Source organism: Pygoscelis adeliae, unplaced genomic scaffold (genome assembly GCF_000699105.1).
Source record: "Pygoscelis adeliae isolate BGI_AS28 unplaced genomic scaffold, ASM69910v1 Scaffold206, whole genome shotgun sequence".
Taxonomy (NCBI): domain Eukaryota; kingdom Metazoa; phylum Chordata; class Aves; order Sphenisciformes; family Spheniscidae; genus Pygoscelis; species Pygoscelis adeliae.
The window spans coordinates 491,515-497,624 of record NW_008825052.1 but is presented as its reverse complement, the minus strand read 5'-3'; the positions used below and the strand labels follow the sequence as shown (position 1 = coordinate 497,624).

The window sequence follows — 6,110 nt, the reverse complement described above, 5'->3', positions numbered from 1 at the left end:
AGAACAGAGAGGTTTGCTTCCTCTGTCTTGCAAGCTAAATTACTGTGTATGAATAACATTAAGGTTTTGTTGTTTTTTTTCATGTTGACCTCATGATGCCATAATCCGTTATAGCCTTAACTCTTTTCAAGCAGAGTGTCTCTAGCATTTTGTTTTCCTTTCCTGTCTTTGTATTGTTGATAACTTATATCGGAGAGTAATAATTTAAATCTCTTCCCTAAGAATTGTATTGCCTTTTTTAGGTGATCCTGGACCATTTCTCCAATTTGTCAAGAACTTTTACAAGTTCAAGTTTGTCCTCTCAGGTTCCCTCAGTCCTTACAAGCTTTGTATTTTCTGTAAGCATTCTCTTGATTCCATAATTCAGGTCACCATTCTGTGTAGAACAAGATTTAGGGGGCATTTGCTCTGGAATCCCATGTGCTATGTCTTTTCATGCTGGCAGTAAGCCACTGATGGCTGCTCTTTCAGCATAAGACAGTTTTGTGTTCCCATTGTTGCAGTCTCATCAAGAAGAAGTTTCCTTAGCTTAAAGTCATAATTGTAACATAGCGTCTTCCCTTCTTTAAACCTGCCATCCTGTTGTGGAAGGCAAGTTAGAAAGATTTGTTGAGGATCTGTGTCAAACTGATTTTTGGCTTTCACACAGTCGCATATTATTGTCTAGGCACTTAAAAACTCTTTTGCCGAATTTTTGGTGGTTTTTTTTTTGTTCTGTTCCAGTTTTTTCAGGAATTGAAATTCAGCTGGCTGAACTGGTTCCTTTTTATTTCCTTATTTAAATAAAAGCACTGTGTTTCTTGTTTCTCTGTTTTTTGATACTTTGCCCATCCTCCATAAATTCTTGAAAATAACACTAGCCATTTCAGTCAATTCTTTATATATTTAAGGTGAAATTAAAGAAGCTCAGCCAATTTAAAAAATAACTTAAAGTCTCTCTAGCCTGACTTTCTGTCTTCTAGTCTGACAGTTTGTGGGGTTGTTGAGCTCTGAGGGTTAAAAAAGGAAATTCAGATGGTTTTGTATGAGTAATGTTACCTTTTTGTTATTTTCTCTTCCACTTATCTCATCTCCAAATTTCAGAATTTTGGCTTTTAATTCCAGGTTAGGAGGACAATAGATGCTGAAATACTGGACCTTCTGAATTTCTGAGTTTTTGGCAGTCTTTTCACCTTTCAGGGCTATGTAAGTGTGTGTCCCATGATATAGCCATATGTCCATGTGTTGCCTATATCACAACATCTTGTTAGGTCCTAATTGCATATGTTATTGGAAATAGCAGCTGTAGCAAATAATTCAAGTTATTTTTGACCATTAACAATATAGACTAAAATACAATAAGCAAGCAAGGATAATGTTGTTTCTAACTGGAATATGGACAGAAGATCCAGACAAGGATTTTTATTAAGATAATATCAGCTTAGCTTGGCCTTGATACTTAACTCTTTAACTGAGTGTTAGATGGCTTGTACCTCTGTTTTCCTGGAGAAGTAGCAATCTGCACTCTTTTTTTATTTGCCTTGACTTATTATTTAGGTCTAATGAAAGAGCAGGATGTCAGCTATGGCTTTTGTAGCTGAGACCAGTTTCCTTGTAAGGTAAATGCTTTTATTTAAAAAATACATATTGTGTACACACATACTCACTCATTATATTATGGCTAACGCAAAAAGTTTAAAGCCAGATCTCTGAAATACAAGCGCTTTAGCCATTTTTATGAAAGAAGGTTTTCTCAGTTTATGAACAGCATTTAAACAGTGCAGTAGTCCCTATGTTTATCAAATAGCTGTGAATTGTTTACCAAAGTCTCAGTAATTTACAATCAGATTAATTATAGGAATCTTGAAAGATATTTAAAGATTTAGATTTTTTGGTTTATGCAGGCATATTTGAAAAGGTGAATCTTTGTTTCAGAATTTGAAAAAGTTAAATTTTCTTGGTAATAGACTTTGACAATTTTTGTCTGATTAAGTTGAAAATAAAAAAGAGAAATGCCCTGTTCAAAGTGAGTGTAAAAGTTCCCTTATAAAGGAATGGTTGCATCATGCTAATTTAAACTCTCACTAAAACTGTAAATACATTTAATTTTTTGAGATATAACTGTATATTTTGCCTCTAATCTTTGTAATATATTTCTATTTATTAAGTAAAGTAAAAAAGAAAATATTTTTTCTTAACAGAAGATGAGTGCAGCCTACCAATGATTCTTTCCTCCTTCATTTTCTGTAAATACCCTTTCATCCAGAATGAAATCCTTTTGTAGCCACTCTTTATTGCAATTTTCTCCTTGTGCTTACCCAGATGAGTATTATTCTCTAGCAGTCAAGTCATGTGGCCTAAGACTGGACCAGAGGACCAAAGAGTCTGGAGGAAAGTGCCTTGTCAACAAGGCTGCCGATTAAACCGGAGATGCTCGTGCTTGTATGCCTATGTCATGGCTGGACGGAGCTGGTCTTGGGAGGCAGGACCTGTGCTAGAGCTTGCGCTTCCCTCATTGAAAACAAAAGCCTGAAACTCTACTTGTAAACCATTAGGCAGGTGTGCAAAAAAGATGGTATTCCTGGAAACTGGCTGATTGGCAGGGCCTTTTAGATATTAAAACACAGTTGCAAAATGAAAGAGTCGTGCCAAGCTTGGCTATACACACTGTAATTTATGACCAGAGTTTTACTTGCTTAAGATTGCGATGTAGCTGTACTAGTTCTCTAGTGGTTCAGGTAGACAAGACCTGAATTTCCAGGCTTAGCAAATAAAACTTCCTTTATCTCTCCCATTTTTTTTGAAGGGGGAAGAAGAGCGTATCACACAGACTTTCTCGACTACTTTATAGACTGTTGCAGATCCACTTAAACTTTTGTGCTAGTCTCATTTGAGCAAAGCAGCATACGTTTTTGGAGTAATATAACCAATGTCTGTTTTCCAATTTGTGTTTTGAAAAATTATATGGATTAAAGTATTTATATTACACAAGTGTTTATCATAGACAGCATTTCCAAAGATTAATTACAGAACATACCAAAATTTACTGTATCATTTTGAGCTGTTATCACACAGGCTATACAGCAAGCAGGTTTCTCTGTTTTTGAGGCTTATGATTTGTCAGTTCTAGAACTTCCTCATTGTACCTGAAGACACACAGCGGAGAGAGCTATTTCCCCTTCATGCTTTGTTTATGCATCTCTCTGAAACCATATTATTACAGTTCAGGTAATGTGTTTTTTGTTTTAGAGGGTGTATTACCATATTTGAGAAATAAGGGAGGCTGTTTCTTCAGCATACAAACTTTGTGATGGCTGAGTGAGTGATTCTTGAGTTTCTTTTCTGTCCTTCACCATTTATACTCGTATGAAATTAGCATTTCAACAATAAATTGATATCAGTAATCCAGCAGAATTATTCGAATGCAGTTACAGAGAACTGTGTGCTAATTCTGAACTACAAGTGAACAACATGCAGATATTTGGATTATGCATATTTAAATTTGCTAATTTGGAAGCTAAGCTTTTCATAAATATCTTGTCTGAAGCTGAAAAGGGCCAAAGTTTGGAATCTTGCTTTGTTCATCCAGTATTGGTTAGGCAGTGTCAAGTTCAAATACTTAGGCTTCAAACTTGGCACTTTTCATGTTTAAAGCCCAGAATTACTTGCACGTATGTCACACAGAGCTTTTGTTATCCTAGTGAATTTATTAGGATAAAGAATTGAAACTGAATTTCTGTCTGTATTACAGTATACTCCTACAGTGTCTCTTATCAGATCTTAAAGTGCTTACACTTTCACAAGGAAACCACAGCAGTAGCTGTTCCCAGGCTGACTTGACAGTACTGCAAGAACAACAGCATAGGTTTATGTAGTTTTGTCAGTAGTCTGTTTTCCGAATGTTGTTCCATACGTAACGTAGCTCATCAGTAAAATATAAGCTGTTTTGAGTCCTGATGTAAATAAATGTACACTGGCTTCTTATTGATTTGGTTTTATCTCTTTCTTGTTAAAGCCATTTGTAAACAGTGTTTAAAAAGGTACACATATAGTTTGTGACAGTTTAACCAAACCCATTTTAAATAACGGGTAGCAGTTTAACTACAAATACTGCATATAGCTAAGGCTGTAAAAGACTGCTTTCTCAACGGATCTTGTCTCCTTTCACAATATCTGCTGAGCATAGCAACTTGTATGAATGCTCACTGCTTTTGACTCTTGTTAGTTTGGTGAACTCTCTAGTAGAGTAAGAATGAATCCAGTGGTGGTCCAGGATTGAGCAGCATCGACAAAGCCGTTTTAGCTGCTTGAAATCCGATACCATTTCTAGTTTTGTGTGGTTGTTAATGATCTGAACAGAGTGATATTGCAGGTTATGTATCTGGGATGTAACTTGACTTTCCGTGTGGTTGGGTCTCTTCCAGGAGGCATAGACCTGTTTCTCACATTAAGAGGCAGGGTTTATTAGCTCTGAAATGGTGACAACAGTGTCACGGTTACAGTTTTTGCACTGAAGCTGGCTTGTGTTCAGGTACCTTCTTGCACTGGCACAGTAAGTGTAGGACTGCACTCTGTAGGCGTGCACTTTAGACTTTTGGACCCAGATGAATTTGCAAGCCCAGCTGTACAACTATATAAAACTTCTTTTAAAAAGCTTTTGTTTATGGGCTAAGTGTATTTCATATGGAATCACTGAGATATAGTGCAAGGGCAACCAAATAATGCTGCTTGAACACAACTACATTTTAAAGCAGATGTAAAAGAACTCTTTCAGACATAAACTGTGGAAAAAGAATTGCCTCTTGATGATAGTTAGCTTTCAGTTTCAGATAATTATAGTGCTTGGATAAATAAGATCAACATATTTAAAGAGGACAATAATAATAATAATAAATCTCTATCAGATATTTGTAGAGTGAGATTTCACATTGAATTTGATTACGTATGTAGGCTTTTTTCCTTCATGGATTAATATACTAATTCATATTATAATTTGACAAACAACAGATTTCAGTCTTTTTCCCTAGATATTCATTTATTGTTATTATGTTACAGCAGCTCCTAGAAGTTGTAGTCATTGACTGGGTTCCCACTGTGGTAACTGCACTAGCATGATGTAAAAAAGCATGCAAAAGGTGTCTTTCTAAGACTGTCTGCATGGGAAATTATTCCATGTAGATTGAAGTGCCTGATCATTGCCTCAAACTGAGCCATAATGATGAATAAGCAGCCAGTTTAACAGAGGAAAAAAAACCTAGCACTGATTGACAAATAAAGGTGGAAATAGGGCTTATGTGCATGACTACAGCAGTGCAGGCACAATGTTTTTATTTAAGTAGTTCTTGAAAGGAGGCAGGGAGTCCCAAGTTACTTGTAGGATGAGAGGAAAGGGCTAGTAACATCGGGTGTTAAGAGATCTCCAGTTTTCCAACAGTCTTCTTTCCCCATCTTTACTGTGCCATTGTACACATGTCCTCCCTCTGGCACAAATGTTCACAAATTAGTCCAAAGTTCCAGTGGAGGGAAAGGTACTCATCTCAGCTACACCACTGTCTGTCAGAGCTGCACTCAGCATTGTTTCCTTCTTTTTTGTGCTACGGGATTGATTTTTGTTGTCACGTACATTCGAAGGCGAGCAACCAGTAGCATCCTTGAGTTGCCATAGGCAGGTGGAGAGCATGCAAGGTGTAGCTGTTCTATGGCTCGACATGCTGAATGGTATCCTACTTGGCTTTCCTAAGACAGCCACAGCATTTTGGAAGATCCATGTAAATGAGCATACCCACTGTGGTATGTATCAAGTTTCTGCCAATCTGTATTCCTTCCTTGGGAACAGACTGGAGGTAACAGCTAAAACAAATGGAACTTATCATGGGACATTTAAAAAGGTCTTTCCTTAATGTCATAGCAGAATGTTCTGCAGAGCCACGTGTTGAAACAAACTGCAGGAAAGAGAGCTAGTGGCCTTTCTGGGAACTTGTTGTGCACCTCTTATTTTCCTTTGGATCAGACTGTGCCTGAGTTGGTTCTTTCTAAGGCAGCACTGGCTGTCTTGATTGACAAGAAGTGCTGCTTCTGTCGCATTGAATCACCTCCAGTTTCCTTCCCTTAGCTGGCTGTCTTGTCTCTTT

At 37.1% G+C, this 6,110-nt stretch overlaps 1 protein-coding gene across 3 annotated transcripts in view; it reads left to right on the top strand.

The window, feature by feature from the left end:
- SESN1 (sestrin 1) overlaps positions 1 to 6,110 on the top strand; it is an 84,387-nt gene that overhangs the window by 38,844 nt on the left and 39,433 nt on the right. Inside the window, exon 1 of one of the 3 annotated variants that reach the window (XM_009326402.1) lies at positions 1,165 to 1,185. The exons of the other annotated variants lie outside the window; for them this stretch is intronic. The gene's annotated coding sequence lies outside the window, so the exon portion shown is untranslated. Of the gene's footprint in view, positions 1 to 1,164; positions 1,186 to 6,110 lie in introns of those variants that run through there. 3 annotated transcript variants of the gene reach the window in all.